The sequence below is a fragment of the Crocodylus siamensis genome, chromosome 6 (assembly GCF_052110815.1).
Source record: "Crocodylus siamensis isolate JL-2025a chromosome 6, ASM5211081v1, whole genome shotgun sequence".
Classification (NCBI taxonomy): Eukaryota; Metazoa; Chordata; order Crocodylia; family Crocodylidae; genus Crocodylus; species Crocodylus siamensis.
In genome coordinates this window covers 81,750,912-81,763,613 of record NC_143400.1, presented here as the reverse complement: position 1 = coordinate 81,763,613, position 12,702 = coordinate 81,750,912, and the positions used below count along the sequence as shown (strand labels likewise).

The window sequence follows — 12,702 nt, the reverse complement described above, 5'->3', positions numbered from 1 at the left end:
TAAGAATGTAGCATACCTTTGCCTGTCAAGACAACCACTTTGCATCTTGTATTTGGAAAATTATGCACTTGAAAATTCTGATTTGTTTCCATTCAACAAACATCACACTTCTTCTCAAGTATATATCCTTCTCACCCAGTGAATTGTTGACAGATGTGACAAATCAGAGCTGGAAAAATATGACAGAATACTATTATCAACAATTTACGAGAGTCTCATTGCCACAGCATTGTTTAAACTTGTTCTTTTCTAAGTTCTCAGATAACTTTCCATTCTCCCTTCGCTGCTCTTGTGTTTTACCTTTGTTTCCTCTGCTGTCATTAAAATGGAAAGTAAGCAAACTACTCCATCCATACCTAACTATATTTTTATTCATAGTATCTCCACCCCAGGGGGTAAGTTTTTTGGGTTAGAGTCCCAGGCATCTCCCCTTCCTTATTCAAATCCTTTTAAGACAACCTCCTTTGATTTGGGGCACCCTTCTTAAAATTGGGGAACCCTTTTGAAAACACCATCTCTTAGCTTTCATTCATTTTTGCACAATGAAAAAATAACAGAGCAATTCTTTCCTTGCAAAGAACTCAAAAAGTCCACAACAGAATACCTTTGATGCTATGGCTTCCTATTTGAAACCTCTGGGTTTATCCTGTGAATCATGTTTAAGTGTTTGAACAACTAGCACTACTAATATTGTGTGGTTCCCTGCAGCAGCCTTAAGAAGCTTTCTTGGCACCCTGGGGTGCCCCAGCATTTTTGTTAAGAATCACTGTTTTAAGAGCTGCTTCTGACATGATGCCTGATAGAAAAAAAAAAAATGAAAAGGTAAATAGAAGACCACCCCTTCCCCATGATGTGTGCCAGCCTTTTTAAACTGATTACTGAAGTTTCTAATCGTTGCCCCACTTCTTGGCTATTTTGCATTCCCCACCCTTCCTCCTTTGTGTCGCATCAAGCTAGACTTTTAGATTTTTAGGTATGGACTATACACTATGAACACCCCATAGTTTAAGATGTTGCAGAAAATAGCTGTAATATAAACTAAGATGTAACCATTTATTCAGACTCCATGAAGCTTATATTAATTCCCTATTTTATTCCCTGCCCATGATTTTACAAGTGAACATCTGGGACATGGCTGTTCTTTGTACACATGTCTTGGTATTTACATTCAGAAAATAAGTACACTCTTGTGTCTGGTTCTTGATTTTTTTTTTTTTTTTTTTTTTAATCACTGTCCTGTAGGACAAGTTTCATTCATTTAGCCAATTGGGAACAGAAGGAATAACTTATGACTTACTGGAATTGACCAACCACCTCCAGCACAAAGTGCAAAAAGCAGAAGTGAACAGCTTATAGGCTGAAATGTTTTTCTGTGACTTGTTCTGCAGACAATTGCTAATAACAACTAGATCTGCAAAACCCAGTTTGTTCCTGGATAATTCACAAGCAGAAAGAAACTGCTAAATTCAATAGATAAATGATTCACAAAGAAGACAGCTGACTCTAGTCATTTTCAAATAAATGTCTGCTTGTAAATTGATGTCTTTCTTTTTTTTAATACAAACTAATTGCTTTGGCAAATGTCATATTTCCCAATGTATCTCCTAAGTTGGAGCCTATTCTGTGATAGTTATCATTCACTAGGTAGTGCAAACTAACCACCTGCTTGGTAATGAGAGCTTTAAGCCATATGTCATTGTAAACGACTTACACACCAGATAACCCTTGGTCTTCATGCATTATTATAAGGGTAATGCTTCCTAGGTATGCCTCTCATTTTGCAGTACATCATCCTAAGCAAATTGCCAGCATGGCATTCACAGCTGCTCTCAGTATGTTGCCATAAATGATAAATGAGTACGACATTCTTTGTTTTTGGGTGTAATGCAAGTTCAGCGCTTCTGGACTTGCTCTCATCTCTCTTTGAAACCTTGGCGTATGCTACTAGAGATGGGTGACTTGGTTTACAGGAAGAGCAGAACACCCCTCCAGAACTTTTCCCTCTTAAATCAACCTACATTTATTTTGTATGTTTGAATATAGATGGCTTGCTCAAGTCATCATTTTTCATTTTGCTCCATACCACCAAAGCGAGTATTCACATTCAGTATGAATTATTTTAGATTAAAGAAAACAAGAAAAGTGAAGTCTGTCTTTGAGAGAGCACCATTTTTATTACTTTGCTAATGTGATACATGGATTCTATCCCACAGAATGATACCTGCCTCTGCAGAGAGCAGACTTGCAGATAATTTAAAAGTTTAGTACACACACAAAAAACCAGATCACATGAGTTATTTCTATAGGTAAATTCATCACCTGCTTTCTCTGCATGACCAGTTTTTTGGTGAAGGCTTATCAAGAAGCCTGTACCAGGGGTAATTACCTCCCCCCGCCCCTTTTAATGTCAGGATGAAAGTGTCTGTATATTAAGTGATCTGGCTCCCCAGAACTGTCTATTGATAGGTACCATATTTATGAGAGAGGTGCTGATGTTCCCATGATGAGAGGTGCTGAAAGGAGGAATGGGTATTACTATAGCATAAAAAGATTAAACTAACCTCTTGGTTGCATATAAAATAACATTTTGTAAAATTTAAAACAGTAAAAGGACAGGAATGGTAGAGATGCTTTCAAAATGTTCCAGAGATGGCGGTTTGGTGCTTTTTTCTGCAAATGTTTGATATTCTGCATTTTTCCATTCCCCTGCAGAACCTGTGTTGCCTTTTAATAAACTGGGCTTGTATGTTCGGAAATGATATTCTGGCTGTCAATGGATATGACCTGCCAGATGTTAAAAAGGCAGTTTGCCTTTTAAGGTAAACTGCCTTAAAATATATTTTAAGGCCAGAATATATTTCAAGTATATTTTGTTCCTGATAAGCTGAAGCAACAAGTTAGTGTAGTTTATCAGGCTAACATCAATATGATAACAGAAGTAAATGTCATCAGTATATACAAAAAAGGTGAGTGTATCCGTTGATATATATGGCACTTCTATGGGAAAATATTATGTTTCAGTATGGTGATATATCCACTGGGATAATTCTGGATTGGAATATGGGGGAACAGCCATAAAATGCATGTGTGGACAGTTAATGCTTGGACCAGAGTAGACTTCACAGAAAGCTAAATCTATTACTAGTTGAACTGAGTCTTCTATGGCAAGGCTTATAATAATTGTTCAGGGAACTCTGTCCAAGGAATTGCTTTACAAGTACTTGCACGAGACAGGCATATTAGCGGCAGAAAAGCCATTGGCTTATAAATCCAGTTAACCCATCATCTTGTGACTTGTGTGACATGAGCTTATCACATTTGTTTTTCTGTCATTCTCTTTTCCTTGCATGGTTTGCATCTCAAGGAGTGCATGTACACTACAGTGCAGTGGTTACTGTGCATTTATTTAGTGCTTGGATAAGCAAGTATTAATAAATGTATAGTAACTGGAGTTACTGTGCAGTAGTCCTGGTGAATTTCTTGTAAGCAAAATTTCTTTGCAGTAGTCTAATACTGCTGTGCAGAAGCATATTAGCACTTTCAGTTCTGTGACACACTACTGCACAGTAATATTTGGCTACTGCGCAGTCAGCATCTTGTGTAGATGCGCCTAAGAGGAATAAGCAGTGTTTTTTTTTTAATATAAGAGGTCCAGAATTACTAACTCTTGGCCCTTGTCTACAGCTAGCATGATGATAACCCTTTGAAAGTGAAAATGTACCATCTAAGCAAACCAGATAATTTAATCCTTTGCTAATCTCTGGACTCCCTTAAAATTTATACTGCTGCAAAAATTAATAGCCTGGGTTCTCTTAACTTTTTCCCCGTGAAAGGGGCATTTATTATACCTGAGTATAATGGGCAATAAGCTTTAGTTTTAAGGTGATGTTGCAGTCAGGACTCTCTTCTAACTGGAGTTATTCCTGATTTACAATCATGTAAATAAGAAGGGAATCAGGCTCACCAAATACAAAAGGTTGTGCACATTGGGCATCTAATTGGCAGTGAGTGATTGGATGCTAAGAAACTGAGGGGAAATATAGGACCATTATGTTTTCAGAATATTCTGTGAATGCCCCATGTGTCACAGGGCGTGTGTGATTACAGAGACAATGTGCTAAGGAGTTTATTTGCTTCCTTATTTAACTAGAGGTTCTACTCAAAGCATGGGGTAGCACTTGCCAAAAGATTTACCTTAATCTTTGCAGCAACAGCAGTTGAGTCTTTGTGCCAGAACCATATACTGTGCACATAATATGAACATGGCATAAACTATAATTTGGAGAGAGGGAGAAAGGACAGTCTTTTAAAAATGTAGCGATACTTGGTGCAGTCTGACTTTCTCAGGTCATCTCTGTACGTGCTCATTAAGGTGATGCAATAAACTGTTGCTTACTGTGCTGGAGTTTATTGACTCTGGGCCCCACGTTTACATGTGTGCCTTGGACTGCACAACATGTTTTGCTGGGTCAGAGCAGCCCTGGCTAGCAGAAGACCTGAGGGATGGAGGGCGGGGGGGAACAGCCTGCCAGCCCTGCACTGCTCTGACCCAGCTGTGGAGGTGCTGGCTGGAGCATAAGGATGCTGCAGCATGGGGCTAGCAGGCAGGCAGCCCTTGCACTGAAGCACTCTTGTACCCAGCCAGCCGTATCAGCATCTATGTGTGCAGTGCTGCCGAGTAAAAAACAAACAACACAAAACAAAACAACCAAATAAAAAAAACCACAACAAAAATAAAAAAAAACCCCTTCCAAACTCCAAAGCAGGATAGTACTTGTATTTACAAATATTACTGTGCTGTGGAGTTAATTTGGTTAATAGGGTTGCACGTGTAAATGCAAGGTGTTTACAGTGGAGCTAATTAGTTTACTCCACAGTAAATGACTTGCGTAGACTGTCCCTCCGAAGCTGAACTTATTCTTCAGGAGCATTATTACTTCCACTCTGTGCTCCCTCCTGCTATAGGAAAACAACAATATCAATAGGATATTAACTTCCACTGCTGCTGACCAGGCAACCTCTCAGTCAAGCAAGCAGGCTATTGGTCCCCTGGACCATCACCTTACACAGTCGAACACAGAGCTTATATACATACACACACATGCACATGGTGTGGGGACCCCTCTTTGGGTCCACATCCCCCAGACTGGCACACGCATATGCACACAACACATATAGAGAAGGGATATTGGCTGCCTTTAATCCTCACCAGCCTCTTATCATATGCTCACACAGAGGGGATTAGCTGCCCCAGCTCTCACCCACTCTTCCGGGACCCAACCAGTCCACAATCACTCGCCCTGCTATGGACACATCTGCACACAGTTGTCACTCATGCAGCTGGAAGACAAGGACTCACACAACACAGGATCAGGATAGGCCTCAGCCACAGGCCTTTTAACCCTCTTGGTCACACCACTTCTGTCATTCTTCCAGTTGACCAGTCTTACATGCAGGAAGGGTATCAGTCAACCTTGCATCAATCATCTTGCTGACCAATCTGAAGGTCATAAGGCTCAAATAAGCATTACTTACTCAATCAAACATTGGAAACAGTACCCGCCCAAACTCTATTATGTAATAGATGCAGACAGTGCATGCCTACAAGCTGAAAGTAGGTCATGGACCACTAGAGTTTCAAAGTTCACTCCATAGCATCAGGGACAATGCAGCAAGGGCCAATACCTCCCTTCCAACACCCTTTGTTAAGGTTACAAAGGGGGTTTATACATTTAGGACTAGCTGTCCATCTTCTGCCATGCAGACTGCTTCTTGGTGACCCAGCATGACACAAAATTGGACCTCATTCTGTTGCAAAGTGTCCAAATTCAAAGGAGAAAACCATCTGGTCCAGGACCTGAAAGATGTGGAGGGCATTGTCTGATGCAGCCCCAGTGAGCTGGTTCCTGTGGTTCCTCAGAGTTGCCATCTTGGCTTGGCTTGGCTTGGCTCAGTAGGAAATTGGTGAGGCAGGGCTGCTTTCTCCCTGTGACATTGCCTGACCACAACCAAGGGGTTTGGTTAAATCGTGAAATTAGGGATGACTTCTTTCTTCTGATGTGGGATTGCATCAGTACACAAAAAGTCTGGAAAAAACCTAGATTTTTTTCAAACCCCTTTTGACTTGTAGCTTTTAGTTTATTTACTGGGATCCCCATTTTCCAAATTAAGAGTCAAATTGTATGGGCCCATAGGAAAGTGTTAGAGTCCACCTCTCTTTGCATAGTTCAGGCTACTGGATGGCATCTCCTGGTATGTAATAAACTTAGCAAGTAATCAAAAAGCTTTACTACTGTCCACTCTCTGAGGGGGGTAAGAAACTGGTGGAGCCCCTGTCAGCCAGCCTTGTTGTACCCAAAAGGGGTTTGTCACCAACTAATAACCTACCTTTCATGAGCTCACCCCTAGGGAATAGTTAATATCAGAACTAACTAGATAGTCAACAGTATCTTCTTAGAAAGTTGCAGTATACTTTTTATCACCAATGTCTGCCTTAGTGGATATTCTCTAAACCAGGGTAGCAACCATCTGGAAAAAGAAGCCAATTCAATCCTGCACATCTGGAAATCCATTTTACACTTACTTAAAACTAATCAGAACACAATTAAATTTATTTTTTTTCTCTGGCATATTCTAATTGAAAATGCAACCAAGCTTTGACTCCAAACCATCATGATGTGTACTTGTGGGTCTAAGTTAATGCATGTTCTTATTTCTCTTTATTTTTCCTACCACAACCATTCATTTGTTCACCTCTTATTACATTTTGGTTTAACTTAGTTTGTAAACTGTTGATCGAAGGACTCATCTTTCCACGGCCTCAGTCCTACAAATAGCTCTGCAAAAGACATTAGTTGTGCCAGCTTTGTGTCCTACTGAAATTGGTGGAGCTCCATGAGAATTAGATCTCTTGCAACATTGGGTCTGGTATTTGTGTGCTGTAATACTAGATTCTAGCTGCATCACACACCTGACACCTTGGCTAAATGACCCAAGAGATTTTCAAATGTACAATGGAAATCTGCCTTTACTCTATTTGTGCATTGGTTCCAAACCTGTGAAATGATCATTAATAGTATTTTCCCACTTCAGAGTTCTGAGGATGAACTCTTTTATTTTGATGAGATGCTTATGCCCCGTGGTGACAGCAGGTATATAGACTGTCTATACACATGTGCTTGGAAGGGGGAGCATTTTACTTAGACGACTTTCCAGGCTCTAGTTAAAACTCCATAGCACCATGTGTATTAAGTGGTGACACTGCAGTGTTTGAATTGGAATGTGTTGGAGCACATGTATCAGCAGTCATAAATACCTTGATAAAAGCAGAAGTACCTCCCTTTCATCTGTCCCTATGGAGCTCGCCTCAGCTGCACAGTGGGAGGCTGGAGCATGCGTGATAAATAGTGGTGTCACACCATTTCTGTAGAAATGACTCAGCACTTATAAACCCTTTCTATCCCCACACACACGTGCACACACACACACACATACACACACACACACACACGTGTGTGAATGTATGTAGAATATAGGTAAAATAAGGCAAAATAAAAAAATAAAATTTAGGTTATATGTATGCATGTGTTTAACAAAGGGCAGGAATTGAGTTGAGTACTGATATTCCATGAAGAATATTACTGCAATAGAAAAAATGCTTCATGAAGTATGATCTTTCTCATTCAGTAATTAATCTTTGCATAGCAGAATACAGATTATCAAGCAGAGCAGAATTCTCCATAGCTACTGAAATCATGGTTAATTTTTTTTGAGTGCATCCCAAATGATCCATGGCAAAAATGGATATAAAGGTTAGGCAAGTTATGCTTTATGACTTTGACACAAAGGGCAAAATTCGTCTGGCATGCATTGAAGCAAATGAAAATGCTCCATTTCAGTGGCTGACAGAGTTATGAATTAGGCAGTTTTGGAGAACATTCTGTTCGCTTCTCAGTTTTGCCCCCTAAAAGTACCTTGGCAGTGTCATAAAAACTCAGTTGTTTTAAGTGACTGATGAAAGCACTAGAAAAAAATTCAACCTGTAGGGGAAAGGATAGGACTACGGCCCTATTACATATGACCACGGATCTGTGTTTTTTGTTTCCCACAGAAAAAAATGGAAAAAAACAGATTTTTTCTCTTAACTGAGAAAAACACGTATTTCTCATTTTAACAGGAAAACGCATGGATTTTCCACTTTTGCAAAGAGCTCTCTGAAGGCTGGCAACGTTCCAGCCTGCAAGGGGCTGGGGGGAGCAGGAGGATGGTTGTGCAGGGGGCACCATGTTTATGCACATGGCTGCTAGGGAGCCTGGAGAGCAGCTCCCACAGATAAGTTTATGGATGGGAAGGAGACTGAGACCCCCATAGGGAGGGAGTTGGGCAGGGCTGGGGCAGTGCATGGGGCCTGGGTCTGGAATGCATGACCACAGGGCCTTGGCAGGGAGTGGGATGGGGCTGGAGGCAGCTTGTCTGGGGGTGAGGGGGGAGTGAGGCTGGCTCCCTGCCACTATTTGCACTCCTGGGTTTGGGGGCAGATAGGGACATGCCTCCCAGATTTGTGCACAGGGTGGGAGGCTGCTTGCTGCAGGCTCAGGCTCCCTGCCCTGCTGCCCTCTTTTCTGGGCCTCCATGGCTCAGTGGTGTGGCAGGGCAAAGCAGGGCCAGGCAGGAAAGCACCTTGCTGCTGCAAGCCTCATGCCACCCTGGAGAGGTGCTCCTGTCTGCCCAGTGGCAGCAGGGCTGGTGCCATGAAGTTAGGCCCCTTGCTGCTGTCAGGCAGGCAGGGCTTGCAGCAGCAAGGGGCTTCTCTTCCCAGCCCTGCTCTGCCCTGCTGCAATGGGTCCCACCCACTGGGCCATAGCCGCCTTCTCCCATGGGTGGCAGCCAGGGCTTAGGCGCTGCTCTGGGGGGCAGGGGCCCGCAGAACCGGGTCCCTGGCCCCATAGCCCTGGCAGCTGGGGACAGTGGTGACACACAGGGGGTGCACACAGGTGCATGTGCACCCCCTGAGATTGGCTGTGAACCCTCTGGAAGTACCATCCATGAAACCGGAAGTACCAGCCACTGGCTCAGAGATTGGCTGCTGGGGGCGATCAGCTGCTGGGGGACCACCCCTTGTCGGCATTACCAGCAGGGCTGGGGGGCTGTGGTTGGGGACTCAGGGGCATGTGCAGGGCTGTGGGGCTGTTGTTTGGCAGTGAGGGACCTGCACCTGTGTCCAGGTGAGCAAAGTGGGCAGGGGGAGCTCTCATTTTTCTATGATATTAAAACCCAAAATCAAATACCAAAATTTATGGGTATTTAAAATTTATTATAGTGATTGAGGCACTGGTAGGCTTCCAAATTGCTTTAAAACTGCAAATGTATCAATAAAACATTGTGTTCAATTGATATACACACACACACATATATAGTGGTGTTTTATTTTAATCACAGATTTAGGGTTTTTAATCAGAAAATGTGCAGGTTTTATCAGAGAATTTGTAACAGAGAAAACCAGGATCCCTGAGTGTGACCTTCACTGCATATTAAGTATTGAATGCAAAGTGCATATCTTTTCAGGATTTTTGTACGTGCTATCACCAAATATGATGCTTACCTGCTCAAGAATAACAGAAACAGTACTGCTTTTCTTGTCTTACACTGCAGAAAACAATATTTTGCAAGATAACACATCTACTTATGTATTAGTCTTATCTTACTGCTTTTAGCATCAGATTTTGCCCATCATATTTTTATGTATAGTATATTGCTGTAACAAAAATATACTATAGGCACAGCTGTTAGTTATGACATCAGTGGCAGTTTGAACAACATCATCTTGGGCTAGCCTTTTCTTGGACATGATTCTGCACGTATGGCTCTGTAGATAAACAGATGACATAAAAATACAGATCAAGGTAGTAAAGGTCCATTATCAGTGGCAATGCTATCTTCCTCAGTGCATATTGGCATGGGTACTTATTTGGAGATACTGTTGTTGCAATTTGAACTTTACCACCTGCTGTTAAAAGTTGGACCAATTACTACTCTATCCAGATTCAAATGATGATCAGCGAGTAAAAATATATCCTTATGTGTTTTCCTAACTTGCTAATGGGTCCAGGTTGGTGACTCATGACTCCACACACACTGCAGTTAATGGAAACAGTTTCTTTGATTTCACTGGGTTTCAGATAAGGTCGTTACTTATGTCCCAGGCCTTTAGGGTTCTCCTATACAACTTATTTTTAATTGCTGGCTGTCATCAGTACCCACCAACTTGAATGGAAGATGTGTATACTCAGATCCTTTGAGAATGACAACTGCTACAATAATCTAAGTAGATGATATGAAAATCACATCACTAATCATTTACCCGTCATCATTTGGTATCTGACATGGAATATACTCTGTAGTACCAAAACAACTGTGCTATCGCTGATTTAAGCTTGCTGGTAGTTAATGAGATTAGTAAATCAGATATTGTAGAGGTACTGATTCTAAGGGTTGCATATTTACACTTAATAAATGTCAGACCTGATGATCTGTTTAGGTCCCTTCTGACCCTAAGCACTATGAAACTAGTAAACAGTTTATAGAAAGGAAAGGACCTATTCTCAGGCATTTTAACTTTAACAATGTGTTTGCTGAGATACAATTCAGCTAAGGTCGGGGGGTGTCAAAAGGCATGGCACATGGACCCCTGTCATCCAGTCTGCAGTGCTGCCTGTAATCTTGGGCTGTAGTGATGCATGCAGTGCCTACACTGAACTGGCCCTGCATGCTGCATATGGCATGTGTGGCCGATCTGTTAGTCTGGATGTGTTCGACATCCTTGAACTAAGGGAATGGATTTGGTTAGTGAAATTAAAACAGAAAGATGTAAGTCCTGAAATAAACAGTACTAGTATTTGCTAAACCTTCACAAGATCAATGGTTTTACTGAATGCTTTTTAAAGTCTAAGTCATGACACATAGCTGGAACCAGTCGTATGCTAGGAGTAGCTGTGTTTTGGTTTGTTTTTCTTCTCCTCTGGGTCGGAGTGAGAGTGAAATTACTGCAACAATTTGTTTTCTTTGTGTTCATTTTGAAATAACAGCGGTGTAAAAGCAGTGTTCCCAATAAATAGAGAGGAAAACACCAATGGCTTCATATAGTCTGAACATTACAAAAGTAGCTGGGCAAAAGAGCCTCTGGTTTAGCAGCAATGTAAGGAATGGAAGTATCTACAATTTGTTGGAAAGGGTCTCAAGTCTCCAACTTCCTTGGTGACTGTCCTGTCCATTAAAGTCTTTGGCAAAAGATGTGCACCACTATGTTTGAGTGCAGTTAGATGGGAGTTAGGTGTGAGTCTCTTTTACACATTTACCAATGGAGGCCTCTCCATAGACTCAACATAGATGCTCAGGAAACTTTGCAGTTTAAAATCCAGATGTTCAATACATTTTGTGGAAGCATACACAGGACCAATTTGAATTATTCATTGGAATTTAGGTCCCTTATTTCCACCAAAGGTGGCTAAGAAACCAGTTTAAATCCTGGCCTTCGGTCACTTCATTGTCATAGAGCTGAGCTTAGACTGAGCTAAGTTTCTCTTCATGCTGCTTTGAAAGCAAACGAGAGGAGCATTCATTCCAGGTAAACAGTAAAGAAGAAAAATGGCCAGGGGCCAGGACTTCATTAAGTTGGGATTGTGAATGATTGTGGTTTAATATAAAGGCTACAGTACTCAGCTATCTGTGCAAAATGTTGATACAGTTTTCTGATGTACTCTAGTTTATTCCATAACCATAGAGCTAACCATATAGGGATTGCACTACTGCCCTACCCCACCTACTGTCTTCAAATTTCACATACGCAACAGACTCAGGTAAGTGTCAAAACAGCTGGACTATAGTATTATAAGATAATTAAACAGGCAAGGCAACAAAATGACTTTAACAGATAACAAATATATATACAAGAACAGTGAATATAATACAAGGGTGTGTGAAGCCACAAGCAGAGAGCAAAAGTGGTTCTCACCATAGGGGCCGGACTATTGTCCACTTCAGAGGCTGAGAGTCCATTGGAGCCCTGGCTCCCTCTCCCCTATGGAGGCATACACTGTTCCCTTCAGGGTACTGAGCTCTCCACAGAACGGGGTGAATGATACCTTACCCTCAAAAGAGAAGATACTGCTCTGGATGGTCACCTGGGCTGAAGTCCAGTTGAATATGGACCAATGCTCCCTCCTCACAGCTGTGCTCAAACTGGCAGGGTACAAATCACCTCTCACTGACAAACAACACCCATCATGTACACTGAACAGTTCTCACACACATTCCCTCTCTCTCTCACTTGCACACCTTGCAGTCACATACCTCAGTCGCACCTCGCCACACACCATCTCACAGGTGCACGGTGCTCCTTCTGTCCTCACTGGTCACTCCACTTCTGCCAATCACTCCATTAACCAGCCATCCAGGCAGAAGCACTGCCAATCAAACATCAGTCATACCTCTACCCATCTGATGACCATTTACCTTGGAAAGTAAGAGACACACCTTTGCAACAATTTGCACCACTGCTCAGTCCTATGCTGTGCTTGTTCCTGCTAGAGAAAATAGGTCACAACATCATCAGAGTCGAGAGGTTGCTGGGTCTTGAACTCCCCTTCTTGACTCCTGGCCAAACTGAGCAGGCACCATATCTCCCATTAATCTCGAGCAGACTTT

General features: G+C 41.9%; 1 long non-coding RNA gene across 4 annotated transcripts in view; it reads left to right on the top strand.

Moving 5' to 3' along the window:
* LOC149863065 (uncharacterized) overlaps nucleotides 1-12,702 on the top strand; it is a 128,493-nt gene that overhangs the window by 20,619 nt on the left and 95,172 nt on the right. The gene's annotated exons all lie outside the window — the stretch shown is intronic.